Genomic DNA, 21215 nt, shown 5'->3' with positions numbered 1-21215 from the left:
TGTTGGTGGTCGAGCGGAGGGCGCGAGGGGCCTTGTAAGATTGAACCATACTCCGTAGGATAGGTGGCCCTTTCCCCTGCAAGATTTTATGGGCCATGCAGAGTGCTTTAAACTTCACCCTCTCTCTAACAGGGAGCCAGTGAAGCGCCTTCAGCGCGGGTCGGGCTGATTGCCGCTTGGGGAGGTCCGTCAAAAGCCTGGCGGCAGCGTTTTGCACTTGTTGCAATTTGTTTAGAGTTGATTCTGGAGCCCCCAGAAACAGCACATTGCTGTAGTCCAGCCGTGAAATGATGAGCCCCTGGATTAGTAACCTCCTAGTGGCCATCGGGAGGAGGGGTAGGATCTTCCGGACTGACCGGAGCAGGCCGAAACACACGCCTGCGGTCTTTTTTGCGTGTGTCTTAAAGGCGAGGTCCTGCTCCAGCCACACCCCCAAGCTCTTAATCTCCTGTTTTGGGGTGGGTGGCGCTCCCAGACAGCTAGGCCAGCTATTTTGGGACAAGGAGGGAGGGGAATTCCCCAGCATCATCAGTTCGTTTTTTGAACCGTTGAGTTTAAGTGCTGAGTTGCACATCCAGGTAAAGATCTTGGCTAAGCATATGTGCAGCAGGTCGGGTTGGTTCGCCGGCTGGGGGAGCCCTACCACCAACTGGGTATCATCCGCATAGCTGATGATCTTAATACCCAGTGGCAGTACCACACTCTCCAGTGGGGCCATATAAATGTTAAACAATGTGGGGCTCAGCGATGAGCCCTGTGGCACACCACACTGGAGAGGAACCGATGTTGACTTCTCGTGGCCTTCCCAGACCTCAAACGTCCGATCTTCTAAGAAGGACGCGAGCCATTTCAGGGCCATCCCGGAGACCCCCACCCTGACAGCCGCTGGAGTAACACCTGATGGTCTACGGTGTCAAATGCTGCACTAAGGTCCAGGAGGATCACTGCCACCGATCCCCCTGAATCCAAAATGCTCCTGGCATTCTCCACGACTGCCAGCAGGGCAGTGTCCGTCCCCTGGCCAGGGCGAAAGCCTGTTTGGGAGTCACCCAAAAGGGAGTTGGATTCCAGAAAACCCGAAAGGCGCCTAATCACAAGTTTCTCCGCCACCTTGCTAAGGCCAGGGAGCAGGGAAATAGGCCTAAAATTAGCAAGGTCGCCGGGATCCAGGCTGGGCTTCTTCAGGAGGGCCTTAACTACCGCTCCCTTCCAGCTGGGAGGCACCACTCCTTGGGTGAAGGATAGATTTATAAGGTCCGTCACTGGGCCGCCGATGGTAGAAGCTACCTGCTTCAGGTATTTCATCGGTACCGGATCTCTCGGAGACCCACTCTTCACGGTCGCCAGGACCCCAAGAGCTTCGTCCACAGTGACTGGTCCAAAGGAGTCCAGCTCTGCTGTCCTCACCCCAGGCTGGGACCCAGGGTTACATACAGAGGATGGCTCCTGAGCTAACCGAGGGAGGGACGCTAAGATGTTTTCTATCTTGGATTTAAAGAACGAGGCTAGTTCTGAGCATTTCTCACGCGGGTTGTCGTGAATGACCGGAGATTCAGGAGTTTTCAAAAGTTCTCTAATGACCTTAAACGACTCTTTCGAGGAGTTGGAAGAGAGACCTATTCTCTCCTCAAAGAACTTAGATTTCGCTACCCGGATGGCGGATTTGTAGGTATTAAGAGCTGCCCGATATTCTCTCCGGCTCACTTCGCCCCAGTCCTTCCTCCAAATCCGCTCCCGCCTCTTGCAGCCCTTCCTCAATGTTCTGAGCTCTGGCGTGTACCAGGGAGCTGAACCCACTCTCCTACCCCTGGTGAGTAGTCTTTTCTTAGGGAGGATAGCATTGAGCGAGTTGGTCAGCCAGGTGTTTACGTTCGCATCAGCTACTAACGGGTCAGGCCCGGGGGTGGGACGAGACGCCTCCAAGTGTACCGCCCAGGTGTCCACTGGGAGCCTAGACCAGGCTCTTTCCACTGTGTATACTCTAGGTGTTGGTGCCACTGGGACATCAAACTGCCACAGGGCCGGTCTGAAGTTTTTGGAGTAGAAATTTGTTGATTCCGCTATAGAGGGCATTCTCATAGACCAGCCTGCTGGTGATGAATGCTTGGGTGATGGTCTTCTTTTATACGGGGTGGATCTATTTGAAGGTCCTGCTGAGTATGTCGAGGGTGTTGAAGCATATGGAAGCTGCAGCATTGGCCTATGGGTCTTTCACATGTAACATGTTTATCGACTTTAAATATAAGTTGGGGAGACTTACTGTTGTGGTAATATCATTTGTGGGACACTGCATGTAATGATTTGAAATGTACTTAATTAGAAGCATTTAATCTTGATAAGCGTTTTCCTAGCATTCTGCTGATAACTTCACCTGGAATTTTTTGGTGGTTAGTAGTGATAATTGTGATTTGGGAGTTCATAGTGTAATGTTAATACATACCCCCGGCACAACCCCTACACTTCACAAACACTACTACACTAGCCTAAACCTTAAAACACTACTTCCAGCACGAACTTCTATAGTACATAAACACCACTGCGCTTCTTTAAACCCTAAAACACTATCCCCTACAGTAGACGAACACCACTGCACTATTCTAAACCTTAAAACACTACCCTCAGCACGACCCCCTACACTACACGAACACCAGTGTACTACCCTAAACGCAGACGAACACCACTGCACTATTCTAAACCTTAAAACACTACCCTCAGCACGACCCCCTACACTACACGAACACCAGTGTACTACCCTAAACGCTAAATCTACCACCAACACGACCCCCTACTCTACACAAAGACCAATGCACTACCTTAAACACTAAATCTATCCCCAGCACAACCTGTTCAGTACACAAACAACACTAAACTACCCTAAACCGTAAAACACTACCCCTAACACTTATACAAACAACACTTAGATAGTAACTCATAGTTAGTGTTATAAAATCACTATTACAAGTATACAGTTATCCATACAGTTACTGATGCAATCACTTAGTTATACGTATACTTCTTTATATACAACAAATGTCACACACAATGGCTTTTATTTTTGTACTTTATTGTACATGTAGCATTGAGATATAGATTTGCTCATTACCACACCCATAAAGATATGAACTCACCCAAACAATTGTTATAACATGTAGTCTTAATGTCATAAACCTACCGAATCAACTATTCACACATCTTAGGGCAGTCAGACACCCCCCAGCGACCTACACACACATTCACTCTCCCATACAAATACTCAGTAAACTAATCAGTAAGTAATATAGATTTTCGCGTAGGTAGTAACCAACTGGTGCAGCAGTTTGCAGAACAATTGACAAAGTAATACAGATATTCCCACAGTTTAGTCACTATCCAATATATTTAATGAGACACTAAATTATTTAAGTAAACAATCAATCACACTGCTACTAAATCATTTGTCCAGATTTTTTTATATCCAGTCATTCTTCAATGCAGATTGCTATATGTATAATACATATTTAAATAACAAACCAAACCACATTCACTGGATGCTGTCATCAGCGATGTCATAAGTGATGTCATATGACATGTCATCAGTGATGTTATCAGTGATGTCACTAACCATATCATGAATGATGTAATATATATACGTAAAGAGTTGCGTATGAAGGGGCCGTTTTTAGAAGGAAATGAAAAGTTATGCAGGGTAACTTTTTGTCTCCTTGTAAATATGGAGGAGCCACCTGCGCAACCAGAACGTCACAAAAAGTGGCGTACTGGTGGCGCACAAAGCTTGTATATCTGCCGTACAATTTTTTTCATTTCTCCTTATTTTTTTCTTACAATATACGATACAATGCACAGAATAAATTGTAGGAGAAAAATGCCTTCACTGATTGTTTTTCAGCAGGAAGATGTGTCTTCCTGCATAAAAGCAAACTCAATCACGACACAGATATTGTTGCACTATGGTGGAAGGGTGCGTGTATCAACACATGCCTGCAGTTTAAACAGCAGTGCAGAGGGAAGGACAGACTTCCAACATATTTATGTACATATGTAGCATCTCTGTCCTTCGGAAGTAGCTCAGCACGCTGTAGCTAAAGTCCTTACAGTGTCATGCTATAGCACTTCCTTATAGTTAGGCAGTTATACATTCACTATATATGACAAATGTATTCTTTACTAATTTATGCAGTATACATACATTTATGTAAACTTTCACACACTAGCATATACATTTAGCTCTTTCTTTAACTAGAGTAGTTAGTACTGAAAATAACTGTTTTGTTTTGTTTTTTATACTTTTACATATTTTTTTGATTTTTAGAACGATTTTTTGTTTATTTTTGTGTTTTTTTTAGAAAGAAAAAAAAGTCAACTGGACGAACAAAACCATGAACTTTGAGGGAATTAAAAAATACTAGCATTGATGGTTATCAATTGCTCTGCAAACTAGGTCGACTGATTGCTCCCCATAACAAAGTAAACGATTGCAGTCACGCAGTTCATTCTAACTTTCACGAATTGGGGTCTTATGTCTGGTTGTGATGTTGAAGGTAATGCTGCAGAGATTCTTGGTATTGCCGGTGGTGGAGGTATATTTTGGCGCAGTCTTCTACATTCTTCGTGAGCATATTTCACGGGATGCATGGATTGGAGGTGCTTGCGCATACTAGCAGTGCCACAGGAGTATTTCTTGTTTGGATCACCTCTGGACAGTACTGCCTGGCAAATCTTGCATGTTACTTTGGTGGGATTACATTTCTTTTGCCCCTCTGGAAAAGTAACACTTTTCCATACGATGGATGTGTATCTTTTGGGAGGGTGAGGTTCTGGTAGAAATTGTTCAGTAACAAAATCATCAGAATCAGATGATTCTTGCAGTGGTGTTGCTATTTTTGAATCAAAAAAAGAAGTTCAGGTTTCCAATGAACAAAAAGTTACGTTCATTTCATAATAGTTGTTCTCGTAAGGAAGGTCTAAGAAGAGTAATTGAAATGGGTGGGGTTCTTCAATAGTAAGAACATTAAGTGTTATAAACCAATGGAATCTCTTTTTTTTGGACACATGGGATCCGCGTTGGGTGCATTTAAAAGTAATAAAAGTTCATTAAAAGTAAAATAATAATTTTTTTTCCTCTTAATATTTATATTAAATACATATATATATATTTTTTTAATATCAAAATTTTTTGCGGAAGTCATGCGCTCACCGCGTTGAACACGTACATGACGTCATGCGGAAACGCACGCACAGTGTGGCGTGATACGTATATGTTGCGTATGCTCTTCAAGTCACATACGGGTCGCATAACAATCACGCATGAAAATATGTACCCATCGCACACCCTACGCGCATCCTACAGAACAATTGTAAAATGGCGGCTACGTTCTGTGCAGCAATCGAGAGAGGTGCGCTTTGGGTGCGGAACTGCTCAAAAAATTGTAAAAAAAAGAAAACTGAAAATATTATAAAAATATTTTACAAAATGTATATATTACATTTTTAAACATATATATATATTAAAAACGTGTAATGTAATCTTAAAAATGAGATATCTAAAAATGAATATATTTAAAATACATTTGTAAATCAGTATCAAATAAATAAATATAACAATGAATAGATTTAAAAATTGTTATTGAATAAATCTTTCAAAATCACTGAAAAAAACCTTGGGTTTCAGGCAGGTTATACTTTGGAATTACCATTTAAAAAACCTTTGAAATTCACTGAAAAACCATAGGTTTCAAGCAGGTTATAGTTATGAATTATTATTTAAAAAAACATTGAAATTCACTGAAATAACCATAGGTTTCAAGCAGGTTATATTTAGGAATTATCATTTAAAATACCTTAGAAATTCACTGAAAAAACCATAGGTTTTAGGGGTGTTATAGTTAGCTGGACATTTCACTCATACAAAACCATTGAAATTCCTCCGTTATAGTTAGTTGTACTAACTGTGACTCTCGCGCCCGCAATCCACTGGTGATAATGTCACATATTACACCATTCATTACATGGTCAGTGACATCACTGATGACATCTCAAATGACATCACTGATTACATCCTCCACGTGACAATCAGGTACACTACTATAATCTTTCATCACTCACTGTAAAATACAGAGACCCATATTTGAATCCATTGACATGCCAATACAAGTATCTAAAAACCCACTCAGTCATTGCTAGATCTACACAAACATGTAATCAATGACCTATAGATTCACCTATAGATTAACTCATACATGCTGTCAATGATCAATAGAACACTATCAAATATACTTATACACCTATATTGACATTACACACCAGCACACATCCTATTTACTTATGCAGGCATCCTAATCACTTATGAAAACAATGGATCATACTTACATTTACTCAGGTACACACTTGTACACACACCACTTCAATTATTCATATAGATAGTAATTCATACTTAGTGTGTTATAAAATCAATATTACAGGTATACAGGTATCCATACAGTCACTCATGCACTCAATGAGTCTTATGTATACTTATTTATATACAACAAATGTCACATACACTGCCTTTTATTATTCTAGTTTGTTGGACGTATCATTGAGAGATATATTTGCTCATCAGCACATCCATATACATATTCATTCATCCAAACAACTATTATAATATGTACTCTTAACGTCATATACCTACTGAATCAACTATTGACGCATCTTTGGGCAGTCACACACCCCCCACTGAACCACACACACATTCACTCTCCCATACAAATAATCAGTTAAGTAATCAATAACTAACATACACTTTCACATAGCTAGTAACCAAATGGTGCAGCAGTTTACACAACAACTGAGAAAATAATACAGATATTCACACAGTTTAGTCACTATCCAATATATTTAGTGAGACACTATAAATTAGTCAAATAAATAGTCATTCACACTGCTACTAAATCCTCCATCCAGACACTTATACATCCACTCATCCTTCAATGCAGATTGGTATATATATATAATACAAATTGACATATGGAACCAAACCACATTCACTGGATGATGTCATCAGTGACGTCATCAGTGCTGTCATTTGAGAAGTAATCAGTGATGTCATCAGTGATGTCACTGACCATTTCATGAATGATGTAATATGTGATATCATCACCAGTGGATTGCGGGCGCGAGTGTTACAGTTAGTACAACTAACTATAACAGAGGAATTTCAATGGTTTTGTATGAGTGAAATGTCCAGCTAACTACAACACCCCTAAAACCTATGTTTTTTCCAAAGATATATATATATATGCTTTTCACCACTGCATGAGGGTGAAATCACGGAAAGGTTATCTAAAAAACAAAACTGGCACAGAGCATTGTCTGGAGACTGTTGAGATTTATTGTGAGTAGATGCATTTTGGCACACTGCCTTCCTCAGTTCACATATTTAAATTACATCACACCTAATTTCATTGGATGATACACGCTGCATGGCCATCAACAGAGGACTGCCAGTACTTGTGGTCCAAATACCAGTTAAACTGGACGCCTTACTAGTGAGTCTTTATCACACTCACATCCATTGGCTCTCATTTCGTTTTTACATTATTTTTTTTTTTAAATGCTCTCAATTCTCAGATGAACATATGCACCACAAGTACTGTCAGTCATTTGAGATGCCATGAATGATGTCATCAGTGATGTCACTGACCATGTCATGAGTGAGGTACTAGGTGAGGTCATAAGCAGTGCATCACTGATGACATCACTGATGATATCTCAAATGACATAACTGATGACATCACTCATGACATCATTCAGTGATTGTGAGTGTTTTATAAATGTTTTTGTGTGTTAAACATATATCCTACGGTACCACAGAAGGTGAAATAGTATACTTTGTGTACTACTAATGAGTGATTTCTTTTTAAACATAGTTTATTTGAGTCGCTATGTTACTATGTGCATCTGTGTGTGAGTGGGTTTCGGGGTGACCGTACAGGTGTGCGAGTGGCTGTATTGGTGTATAAGTGGATATCTGAGTAGCTGTGTTGGTGTCTTAGTGGCTCTTTGAGAGACTGTTTTGGTTACTGAGTGAGTGTCAGTGGCTGTAAGGTTGGGTGAGTGAGTGACTGTATGGGTGAGTGAGTGGGTGTCTAAATAGCTGTATGAGTGAGTGGCTGGGTGAGTAAGTTGCTATATGGGTGAGTGAGTGGCTGTTTGGTTAAGTGAGTTGGTGTGTGAGTAGCTGTATGGAAGAATGAGTGTCTGTGGAAGTGGCTGTATGGGTGAGTGAGTGGCTGTGTGAGTGGGTGTACGGATGTGTGAATGAGTATGTATTTTCTTTTACTGTGTTATTGTTTATTGTTATAAGTTAATAAAAGCCATTACAATATTTTTACAATTATTACAGAAACAAAAACGTTTTTTGCAGTAAAATACATTGCGTTTCTAGGATCCCCGAACATTATTTTGCAATTAATACTGAATAAATGGAACCTGTTTAAACTAAAATACTTTGCTTTTAAAATTAGTTTCTAAAATGTGCAAGTTGACATTACAGGAATACAATAAAACCTTTTGCATTTCATCATGTTGTTGTTGCATTTCCTTCAATTGTGACCAATCACTTTCAGCTAAATTGTTGTAAGGTAAGTGGCATATGCATCAGTGTAACAATTAAATGCTTTCAACTATTTGTTTAGACAGAAGTTCTCACACTGGAGCTACTCCCTTGAAGTTCTGTTTAAATAATGTATCATGTGACTGTAAAAACTCCAAAAGTTTGCAATTTAACTGAGGGTATGTAAGTGGTTGTTTGTGTGGGTGTGTGATTGTGTATGTGAGTGGTTGTATGGGTGAGTGAGTGGCACTCTTGAGAGGCTGTATGTGTGAGTCACTAGGTCTGTGAGTGGCTGTGTGGGTAATAGCTGGGTGTGTCAGTAGCTTTATGGGTGAGTGTGTGGCTGTGTGAGGGGCTGTATGGGTGAGTGACTGGTTGCATGGTCAGACTCTATGAGTGAGTGAAGGGGTCTGTGAGTGGCTCTATGAATAAGACAGTGGTTGTGTAAGTACTTGTATGGGTCTTTGAATGGGTATGTGAGTGGTTGTGTCCGTGTGTGAGTAGGCGTATGAGAGGTTGTATGAGGGTGTGAGTGGGTGTGTGAGTGGTTTTGTGGATGATATCTTACTTGTGGATGTCATTTAGACCCAGGTGGTGGAGGACTCCATGGCTCGGGAAGAGGGGCGGGGGTAAGGTGTCTGTGCGCCCTCCCATTAATAATTCTTTAAACCAGGGAACTAGGACAATTGTGGTAGATGGCTGATAGTTAGGGTCAAAAAGGGGGAGGCACATTTTGCAATCTGTTCCATCTATGTCCCGAATATAGATGACCACTCTTTATTTAATCTCCTATTCTGTACACTACATCAATGGCCAGACCCAGTTTTTCTCTGCAGGGATTTCAAGGAAGTTCTTTAATTTCAACGCCTGCTTGGGGTAGACGCATGAGTGAGTCAAGAATTGCTCTTAACCTCTTAAGTGCTGCGTCGGGGCGTTGGCCGACGGCAGCACTACCTCCCCAGTGCTGCGCACGTCCATTGGACGTCCATTCAGCACTAGTTCCAATGGACAGCGCAGCACTGGGGAGGGATATTTGCGCCACATCTAAGGTGTTAAACAGTTACATGATATGAGATGGAGTGATATGACTTTTTAGACATCTGGAGAAATCGATGCCCACAAAAGTGTTTTGGTTTTTTTCAGCCCCTCACAGCTTATCTTCATGAGCTGACATGTTTCAGTAAGTCATTTAATTATACCCCATTTAAAGATAAAGTCAACCCCAAAGATCACAGGGGCATATTACCAAGGGCATTTTCGCCGCATTAGCGGGATTTTTTCCCGCTATTGCGGCGATCATTTTATCGCCCTATTACCAAGCTGTCGCTAACACCAGTTAGCGACAGCTTGTAGGCGATAGCGGGCATTTAGGGGCCCACTTTGCATGTCAGCGATAATTATCGCTAATGACATGCAAAGTGGGCGTGCCAAGATGTTAGCGACTGAAAACATTTGCTAACATCTCTAACTCCTATTAACAACTTTTGGAAATATTCACGCTAAGCGCGAATATCTCCAAAAGCTAACGCCTGCTAAAAGCAGTTCTTAGCCATGTTATCCAATGGAAAGTGGATAACATGGCTAAGAGCATTGTCACGATAATGCATGAATATAGCTGATTTTTCAGCGATATTCATGCATTTCGCAGGATTTTTACCGCTTTTGAGATAAACCTTGATAATATCAAGGTATCTCAGCGGTAAAAATCCTCGTGCTCGGCGATATTTTTTTCCCGCTAACCAAGCAATAGCGATAATTATCGCTATTGCTTGGTAATATGCCCCACAATGCTTTGTTTCTTTATGGTAAACCTAGGTATTCTCAAAGTTCTACCTCCTCTCCCAGAAGGACCATTGATCACAAATTACTTTTGTGTACCTTAGGGAATTTACTGAATTCGACTTTGGGACAACTTCAATTACAGCAGTTTGGGATACCCTGGAAGCTTTCACCTGCGGTCAGACTTTCAGTTTTTCAATCCAAAAAGGTGAAGCAGAAAGAATTTGAGCGGCTTGTTTATGCTTCGATCTTTTACAAATAGAATTATATTGTTCGCGTAGTTATAGTAAGCACAAATGATGGCAAAAAAGGTTACTTTTTGAAAAATATATTGCTTTGTAAAAACATTGTTAAGGGAAAAGATCTGGGATAGGGTGAATCTGAAATTAGGTGCTTATAGGCATTTACGCTTTGAGAATAGAGAGGAATTGGGGATTTTTTCAGATCAAGGATGAAAATAGCAGAAAAAAAATCCAGAACATCAGGAACTCAGCTGGGGTCAAGGTCTCAGTTCAATCAAAGAGAAGGGAAGCATTTCACCAGTTTTATTCTGATCTAGACTCCGAAGTTCAGAGCGGATCCTTTGCAGGAGTTGACAATCTCGCAAAGAGCGGATCGTGATACTCAGATCAGTTGCACTGGGATCTCAAATCCAAATTTCCCAGCTAGCTTCCAATAGAATTATATAAGACCATTTCCAGGATTTTGATTCATTTGTTGTATGTAATGTTTATCTCATCGTGCTTTAAGAAATCGGTTCCTTTCTCTTGGTGTGAAACTAGTGTTTGTATTTATTTTTTAAAACATGGATCCATGTGAATGCAGCTCGTACAGGCCAATTTCGCAGATTAATATGGATTCAAAGATCTACACCAGACTACTTCCTAACCATCCGTCAGCTATTATCTCTTGCCTAGGTGATTCTTTGCAGCATGTGTTTATCCCTCCTATGGATGCAACTTCCCCTGATAATGCTACTATATTGACCCTTGAGAATGCATGTATGTTGGGATGGCCTTCCGGGAAGATTCTGCTGGATACTGAAAAAATCATTCGAAAAGGTCTTACAGTTACTCTGGTCTATTCAGACCTGCATGGGCTTTGGGTCAAATGTTTGGGCAGGATTATTACACTTTATTCTTCCCTGACCGCACATGTTGTTTGTGCAGGGTGATATCTAGTGCAATATCCTTTAATCGTGGAACAAGACAAGGCTGCCCCTTGTCACCCCAGCTGCTTGAACTCTATTTAGAGCCATTTATCCAAGCTCTAAAAGTACCTTGGGGCCTATGTACAAGCCCCTATCGCCACCACAACGTCACCTATGTTGACGTTGTGGTGGCAATAGGGGCTGCGCCTTCACCTTGTGTACAAGGCAGCATTGAGCCACTTAACGTGGCTTAACCCTGCCTTGTACATAAGGCCCCCTTTCACACTATGGTTAGCGTGAAAGGGATAGGCAGTGGGTGTGGGTGCGTTCTACCGCAACACTCATTCATTTTGACTCTGACCCCTATGTACAAGGGTGGCGTACATTGGAGGCAGCGCCAAAATTAAGACCAGGTAAAAACTGGTCTTAAGATGGCAAACTAAGGGGAAATGCATTATTTCTCCTCGTTTTTGCTTTTTCCATGTGTGCTGCCTTGTGCACACATGATGTTTTTTATTTACCCAATGCTTGTATCTGTTTAGATCTATCCCCCTTTTTCTTTAAAGGGCTTTTTTTTAGAAAGATCAGCACCGCCAGGCAGAGGGTTATCTGGCAGTACAAGAAACTTTGGTGAACTTTAAACATGCAACATTTAAGACGTTCATTCAGAAAATATTACTTATTATTAGGACACTTTGTAATATATCTCATTTTAATTCACTTAGTTGGGCCACAACCCGAAAATGCTAGTGTACAGGATAGCTATTTAATCTGTTGGCTGAACCTAGGGCTTGAGACTTTAGGCCACATGGTTTGGCTTGGTACTTTGAATTTGTTTGAAGATTTGTAGAAGTATGCAATGCAGAAAAAGGGGTTTGTTAGATATTGTAATATATATTACTATTTAGAAGCTTTCTAGATTCTTTTCCACCCTCTCACTACAATTATATGCATAATTAATGTTTCAATTATTTTGTTACAACATCTAGAAAAGTGGTTATTGGCCCAGCCTATAAAATACTAAACCCTGATGGGACGGATAAAATGGAGAGTCTTGCCTCTAAATGGACAAGGCACTTTGACTTCACTAATCTATAGATGACTTCCAATAAAGCATCACAGTCTGTTCTCGTCTCTATATTATGCCCATAAATTCAAACTATTAAATGATCTTTACTATACCTCTCTGCGACTCCATAAATGGGGTCTTGGACTAACTCAGAATGTTTTTGTTCTCATGCTAGAGAAGCTGCTACCACTCATATGTTTGTTTTATGTCCACCTATTAAAAGATATTGGGATCAAGTGTTTTGCTCCCCTGACTATGGGTACTTTTTTGTGGGATCCTAACCTGATTATATTAGGCCAGTCAAATCAAATTCTTCCCTCGCTGACTGGTGTTTATTACTTGGCTCTGGTAGTTGCCCGCTTGGGAGGCACACGTGAGTCGCTTCAGAAGGATCCATCTAATGTTGTGGCAGGAGTTTATATCACTATGTCGTATAGAAATGTCTATAACTAAGCATGATCCATGCTGCACCAACTTGTTAAAGATTTGGGGGCAGATCTACAAGAAAGTGCTGCAGCGTGCCACCGCAAGCCCTTTGGCTGTGCCACGCTGCGGCACTTTCAGAGCACAGGAATGCGACATATCTACAATGATATGTCACATTCCTGTGCTGGCGCAGAAACAGCTGCCATGCGCCGGCGCAGGCACCCTTGCACCATGGTGCAAGGATGCCTGCGCCATGACGCCCTTGGGCAAAGTTTAGCGCTTTAGAAGTTTTATATTCATTCAAGTTTTTTATATTCATGAGGAGATTGCTGTTGTGAAGGAAGGGGCACCTTCCTGCACAAAAGCAATCACTGCAGGCATTTTCCTCTTCCAATGCGTGCTGTAGAATGCAGCACATATTAAAAGAGGAAAAAAACGAGGAGAAATGTTTTAATTTCTCCTCGTTTCGCTTGGTTACGCCACCCCTATGGTGGCGCAGCAAACGGACGCATTTCCAGGTTCACAATTTCTCGTAAATCTGGAAATGCATAAGTGGACATGGGTGTTGCCATGTCCCGCCCCTAACACGCAAAATGTTGCATGAACAGGGGTGATATTTACAAGCACAGGTTAAGTCACGCAGGGTGACTTTATCTGTGCTTGTAAATACCCTTTACTAGGCTGTGCCACCGGTGCGTCACGCAACGTGATGCACCGGCGATGCATGGGGCTAGTAAATCTGCCCCTCGGTATCCTATTTAAGAATGGATGATTTCACTTGTTCTTGGTTATGCTAATGAATTGATGTAAGAATGAACTTGATATATATTCGACTTCCATTTACTGTTTTGCATGTGTAATTCCTGGTTTTATTGGCACTTATCTCGTATAACGCACACTGCACATTGTATTGCTTCCTTCTTTTTTTGTGCTAGAAACCTATGTATGTCAATGATACTTTGATATTCTTCCAAATTAAAAATAAGCTTTGCCACACAAAGGTTTTTATGGTGCTGCTAGAAGGGCCATCTCTCTAAGGTGATATCCCTACTTAACATACCTCCCAGGAGAGCGAAAAGGTGTCAGCTGTGAAGACTTCCTAAGAAGTACACTCACCTTCTAACTAGTAGTCTCAACTACTGAGCTCATTCTAAGATGCTCCTTTCTACACCTTACTCTGCCTTAAGTTCAAAACTGTCAACATCTTGCCTTTCCCAAGCCCACTGTCTAACCCCTAGACTACCGACTACTCTCTTCTCTCTACTCCGAACTGCCTCTCCACCCTCGGGTGCTGTCCCTAATACAAAACCCCAAAAACAGCCGACACGCCTTCAGACACGCCCCTCTGGCAGGTGTAGCTCCCCGGAGCTTTCCACTATGGCACCTCTCCAATCAAGCGTCCGTTGGAGTGTCCTTGGGTCCCAGGCACCTTCTCCGCTGAATGTTGCACTCCCAAATTCCTTTGTAGCATCTCTTCACTTGCAGCTACTATCCTAACTTCTAAACAATGGACCTTTCTACCTAAAGAGCCTCATGGCCTTGCACCTGCAAGCTAGAGTACGAGACCATCCTTTGCAAACGCTCGAAGTTACAATTTAATATTTGCTGAGGACAGCCTTTCCCAGGCGAGAGAAATCATTTCTTTTCGACTAAGGCTAAACAAAGAGACATACAGTTAGGCCTTCACTGGCTTCAGCATGTCCCAGGCCTTTGCACTTTTAAATACATTTCTAACATAACATGACATTGCATTTCATCACTTGCACGTTAATTCTATAACTATAATTTTCATATTTAACTCTATGTTAATCTACTCATTAATAGGCACATGTATTATTTCATTAAGGCACATCACTGTTAACACAACATTTCACATATGATTTCATTTCCAGGTTATGCAGCATCACATTTTCTACTTAAGGCACTGCATAAATCTATGATTAATAAACACACCACTTCATATTGCACTGATCCCCGGCCCACTGTTACATTTCTAAACCACATTAGTAAAGGTCCTCTAAATATGTGGGTGCTGACTACTCGGGATTATAATGCACCCCTACACAATTTCAAAAAAACATGGCGCTATCTCATTTTTATTGACTGTTTGGTGCCTGTATGTGTGAATGTATGTGGACTTGTGAGTGTTGTGACACGGTGTGTGTGCACATCTGCATGTGAATTAATGGGTGTAAGTGAGTGAGCATGTGTGTGTGTGGGTCCCCTCAAAGTTCTACTTACTGGCTGCCACTGCTGCCAACTCACACAGTGCTGCCGCGTGTTACATGATTTCGGCACACAGTCACCCAATGATGATCCAAAATGACATGGTGGAGGGAAGATGAGCTGAACACCACCGCACAAAGTGGCTTTTCAGCTTGTCTTCGGTGGCTGCCAGCCTATGTCTATGACGAGGTATGAATGCACACCAGGACACTGGGGACAGCCTCAGTGACGCTTTGAGTGTTTTTAGGAGGGAGTAGGTGTGGGATTTTGGGGATGGGGCAAGAGTGACTCATAGATAGCTATGAGCACGAGGCCCCACCCCTCCAAGGCCTCACCCCTCCTCACATGGTTCAACGTATTTGTTAGTTGGCAACTCACATTATAAAGGCAGGGCCAATTGGAGTTGCCAGTGCTTGTTTTTATTTATCCCTTTCCAGTCACAAGACGCTTTTCAAGGAAGGACAAGCTGTACAAAATGCTCCTGGTAAATCCACACTCACATTCTTGAGCGCCGAGTTAAAATGTGCGAAAACATTGTGCAAGTGTTCCTATGGTGCAAGCATACGGGCTCGGAAGCCCTTCTTTGCATGAAAAAGACTTTTAAAGAGAGAAAGACGGGAATGAAGCCAAGATTAAATTTGTGAGCTCGGCCCCCTTTTTTCACACCCACATCCTTGCTCATTCCAAGAGATGGGCCGGTCTCACTCTGAAGTTGGACCCCTGCGGCAGGGGCCGTGAATGGAAAGCTCGCGCACAAAGAGGCCCTTGGTGTCCGCGCGCGCTGGGCCAGCGGCCTGATGCCAGCAGACGGGGTCTCAAGAGGCTGCAGGGTTTTCTGAGAAAATATCAGGAGGAGAACATTAGGAGTGTGTTTGAACACTCCACGGGTGTTGGACAGGGCCGCGGACGCAGCAGAACATTTCATCACAGGGATTGCTTCATGCTGAGGGCTTCATTGGAAAGTGGAAAGCATTAGGGGAAAACTGCGTTTTCGTACTCGGAGGACACTGCCTTCGGTTCCTTGGCGTGGACACAGCCAGCATCCAACAGGTGAGCGTAAAGACATGCATTTCTATGTACGGTCATAGCGTGGAATGGTTCCGCAGTAAACATTTCAATGCAAATTGAAAAACGAATGCCACAGTTATCTCCCAGTTGGCGTTGGGCTAGGGGAGGGAATATAGGGGCTTTTGAGTTTGTGGCATTCTTAATTCTAAGCACATGAATAACTTTACTGAGTGACAGCAAACCTTGCAGCTGCTAGGGGCAGATTTACAAGCCCCCTGCGCCACTTTTGCGTCACTTTTCCCCATGTTAAAAATGACGCAAAAGTGGCGCAAGGGGCTTGTAAATCGGCCCCAAAGTGCCTACATAGAACTATTTTCAAAATTTAAAGACGCGAAATAGAATTCAAAGGGTGGATTGCAAGCATGGTCATCTCAGCGTTTGCGCGCGACTATGTCACGATGCAAGCAGCGCTGGTTTGAATATATATATATATATATATATATATATAGATATATATATATATATATATATATATATATATATATATATATATATAGATATATATATAGATATATATATTTGTTTACATAGTTATTCTGCTCACCATTCCGACAGAAAAAGGGACTTTTGGGGTAAAGTGATTTGTCCAGGATCAAACAACGTGGCCCAGTGCAGAACCGGGGATTGCAGCGGCTGCTTCGAGTTAGCAGGTTAGAGACTGTCTCCCTCCCGTAGTCCGTGACAATCATTTCCACTTTTTGCATCGTGCCTTCTTTTTGCAGTAGTAGTCATAGTCAGATTCCCGTAGATTCCACCTGTCCTCCTTTCCCCCGGAATGTAGCAGTCACTCAGTTCCTCGAGCCTCATTTAGAGATGGGCTGACATGGGACATCTGCTTAAAAGCGGCAGCTGTTCGGTCTGTTCATCTCTCCCCTCCTCCCTCAATTTACAGGATGAGGATAGGCCACCTTCCTGATGTTGCAGCCACCGCCTGCTAGAACGACCCCGGAGAGGGGCACAGACCATCCACACAATTTAGGGTTTGCGGTCCAGCACCATTTCCACTTTTACCTTCCATGTGACTATCTGTAAGGTGAAGTGTTGTGGATAAAACTAACCTTGACACGGTCGTACAAATATCTCAAAACATAAGGGACAATTTTAATGTTGGCTTCTGAAAATTCAACTCCAAAAAGGGGGCTTACCTTTCCTAGCACCCACATTGTTGTGGGAACTTGCCCGCGCCAAAAAGACATTATGGAATTGTCATCACAGATTTTTCCCCAATGAAGCTGCTGGTGGCTACCACTTTAGATGAGCCAGCCGTCCCTTTGTGGCATGGATATTTATATGCGGTACAAAAGGGGGTGGTGATGGACGGAGCATCTGAATCAATCAAACACTCACACCCAGTCAAAAGATCTGGGTTTAATCCATCACCGTTCTTTAGCCCACTCTGCCACCCCAGTTCAGACATGGCTATATGCAAATCAGTCTGACCCTGTGCCTCATGGGAACAGTCCAGCCCGAACTGCCAAGCCATGTCTTCCCTGGACCGGAAACAAGCTTCCGAGGACCGGTTTCTGGCATTCCAGCGTCTTCAGCCCGGCTTGCTTGAATCCAGTGGCAAAGTGAGCAAGGGACTCACGTCTGAGCATACCCTGCCACACTTATGGCGGCCAAAAGCGGTACAAAAGGGGGTGGTGATGGACGGAGCATCTGAATCAATCAAACACTCACACCCAGTCAAAAGATCTGGGTTTAATCCATCACCGTTCTTTAGCCCAATCTGCCACCCCAGTTCAGCCATGGCTATATGCAAATCAATCTGACCCTGTGCCTAATGGGAAGAGTCCAGCCCGAACTACAAAGCCATGTCTTCCCTGGACCGGAAACAAGCTTCCGAGGACCGGTTTCTGGCATTCCAGCTGTCTTCAGCCCGGCTTGCTTGAATCCAGTGGCAAAGTGAGCAGGGGACTCACGTCTGAGCATACCCTGCCACACTTATGGCGGCCAAAAGCGGTACAAAAGGGGGTGGTGATGGACGGAGCATCTGAATCAATCAAACACTCACACCCAGTCAAAAGATCTGGGTTTAATCCATCCCGTTCTTTAGCCCACTCTGCCACCCCAGTTCAGACATGGCTATATGCAAATCAGTCTGACCTGTGCCTCATGGGAACAGTCCAGCCCGAACTGCCAAGCCATGTCTTCCCTGGACCGGAAACAAGCTTCCGAGGACCCGTTTCTTGCAATGCAGCCGTCTTCAGCCCGGCTTGCTTGAATCCAGTGGCAAAGTGAGCAAGGGACTCACGTCTGAGCATACCCTGCCAAACTTATGGCGGCCAAAAGCGGTACAAAAGGGGGTGGTGATGGACGGAGCATCTGAATCAATCAAACACTCACACCCAGTCAGGGGATCTGGGTTTAATCCATCACCGTTCTTTAGCCCACTCTGCCACCCCAGTTGAGACATGGCTATATGCAAATCAGTCTGACCCTGTGCCTCATGGGAACAGTCCAGCCCGAACTGCCAAGCCATGTCTTTCCTGGACCGGAAACAAGCTTCCGAGGACCGGTTTCTGGCATTCCAGCCGTCTTCAGCCCGGCTTGCTTGAATCCAGTGGCAAAGTGAGCAAGGGACTCACGTCTAATCATACCCTGCCATCAACGGTGATGGATTAAACCCAGATCTTTTGACTGGGTGTGAGTGTTTGATTGATTCAGATGCTCCGTCCATCACCACCCCCTTTTGTACCGCTTTTGGCCGCCATAAGTGTGGGAGGGTATGCTCAGACGTGAGTCCCTTGCTCACTTTGCCACTGGATTCAAGCAAGCCGGGCTGAAGACGGCTGGAATGCCAGAAACCGGTCCTCGGAAGCTTGTTTCCGGTCCAGGGAAGGCATGGCTTGGCAGTTCGGGCTGGACTGTTCCCATGAGGCACAGGGTCAGACTGATTTGCATATAGCAGGTCTGAACTGGGGTGCCAGAGTGGGCTAAAGAACGGTGATGGATTAAACCCAGATCTTTTGACTGGGTGTGAGTGTTTGATTGGTTCAGATGCTCCGTCCATTACCACCCCCTTTTGTATGGATATTTATATGGCACAGACCCCCTTCTGCCAGGGTCGGACTAGTCGTAGCGGGCATTGGGCGTCCACCCGCCCCCTGGAGGCTGGAAGGGTTGGGGCCAGTTTGAATGAGTGATTAAGTTTCCTCATCTACAATGGTGCAGATTGGTGGTCCTAATGGGAGATCTTGCAAAAGTTAGTAGGCTCTGTGTACCTTAGCTCTCTACTGCCAGCTAGTTTCTGTTCTTTGTATGAAGAATTCTGAAGAGCAGACGGAGTTCTATGCCTAGATTTACCAAAGTTTCACACAATGCAACAAGGGTATTTGGCTGCGCTGCGTGTAATGGAGAGAGCAGAGATGTGGCACATTTACAAAAGATATTGTGCACTTCTGCTCCCCCTTGCGATGGCACACTTAGGGTAGGCAAGCGCCAAACAGGGCCCCTTGCACCATGACACTAGGGTGCCTGCGTTGTGGTCAGAATAGTTTTTGTACAGGAAGGAATATCTTTCTGAACAAGAGACAATTCTTCCAGGCTTATTCCATTTTAGGTCTCGACTAGCGTTGCTGCGCACATACTCAACTCGCTCGGCGAGTTTTAATGTAAATGAGTACTTTTACAAAAGGGCTTTAAGCCCTGCCCCTCATCCGCATTGGCTGGCGTCACCGTTGATGATAAACGGTGGCCAGCCATTGGAAAAGAGCTTTGTATGTTGCCTCCCTTTGGCTTTTTGGGACGGCCCACTTGGACTGGCTCTCCTGCTTTCCGTTAGTCATAAACGTTTTCTTATCTTAGTGGGCGTGTGCACGCGCCAGTCCGGCTCTGTGATTGGGCACGTATTAGAAATCGCGCTGCCTTCACGCCGCATTCCCAGGCTTGTTATTGCTTCTTTCATTGACTGAACGGCAAGGACTCATGTTGCACAGGCACAAGTCTGATATTACGGCACAAATTGCTCTCTGTTACCTAGACGACAACTCTTCCACCCCGGCCATTACCGACAGCTGACAGGCCAAGGAATCATTACAGAGAGTGGGAGTCATGACTGGGCCGAGCCCCGTCCGTCTGAGCTGGTGCCTCTCACATACACCCTGCTTGGGGGCTAAAGTTATTGCCATTAGACTGCCCTGCAGTGTTTTTTTTCAGCCAGAAATGAGTGCCCTCAGCGAGGTGCATCGCGGGTAGCGCGGGCAGGACAGGCATTAATCACGCAGCCTGACTTCGGATCTTCCAGTGATGAGTAATTCCCGAGCATGGCCCGCTCGTTAGATTTTGTCCTTCACTTGCCTTGGCCCCATCACGGGTTGTTTTTGTCTGCTAACATTACATTTTGAAACTCAGGACTACGGTGAGTGTTTTTTTTCATTTCACTCTCATCCGCCATCTTCTCTTTATATCTTTGTCCTCCTCAGAAGATTTAGCGCTGACATGGGAATCAAAGCAACTTGTGCTCTTCAGAGCCGCCATCTTGGGGGAAGTTTCCGGGTGAAGGTCTAGTTGTTTGGCCCATCCTGCCTTCACGAGGATAAAAGACGTGCTGGGGCTCACGCACGCAGAAAACACAGATAGCATTTCCTGAGGCGGAAGCCGGGAACACAGTTAAGCTGCTCGAATAATTTTATTTATGTTTTAAAATTCTTTTGCACTACCCTCTACCTACCTGCACTTTTGCACACTTCTCCTCCTCAGCCGATTTAGCGCTGACGTGGGAATCAAAGCAACTTGTGCTCTTCAGAGCCGCCATGTTGGGGGAAGTTTCGGGGTGAAGGTCTAGTTGTTTGGCCCCTCCCGCCCTCACGAGGATAAAAGACGCGCTAGGGCTCACGCGCGCAGATAACACAGATAGCATTTACTGAGGCAGAAGCCGGGAACACAGTTAAGCTGCTCGAATTCTT

This window comes from Lissotriton vulgaris, chromosome 2_1 (assembly GCF_964263255.1).
Source record: "Lissotriton vulgaris chromosome 2_1, aLisVul1.2, whole genome shotgun sequence".
In the NCBI taxonomy this organism is placed as follows: domain Eukaryota; kingdom Metazoa; phylum Chordata; class Amphibia; order Caudata; family Salamandridae; genus Lissotriton; species Lissotriton vulgaris.
The sequence above is the reverse complement of the archived record's forward strand: the minus strand, read 5'-3'. Positions refer to the sequence as shown.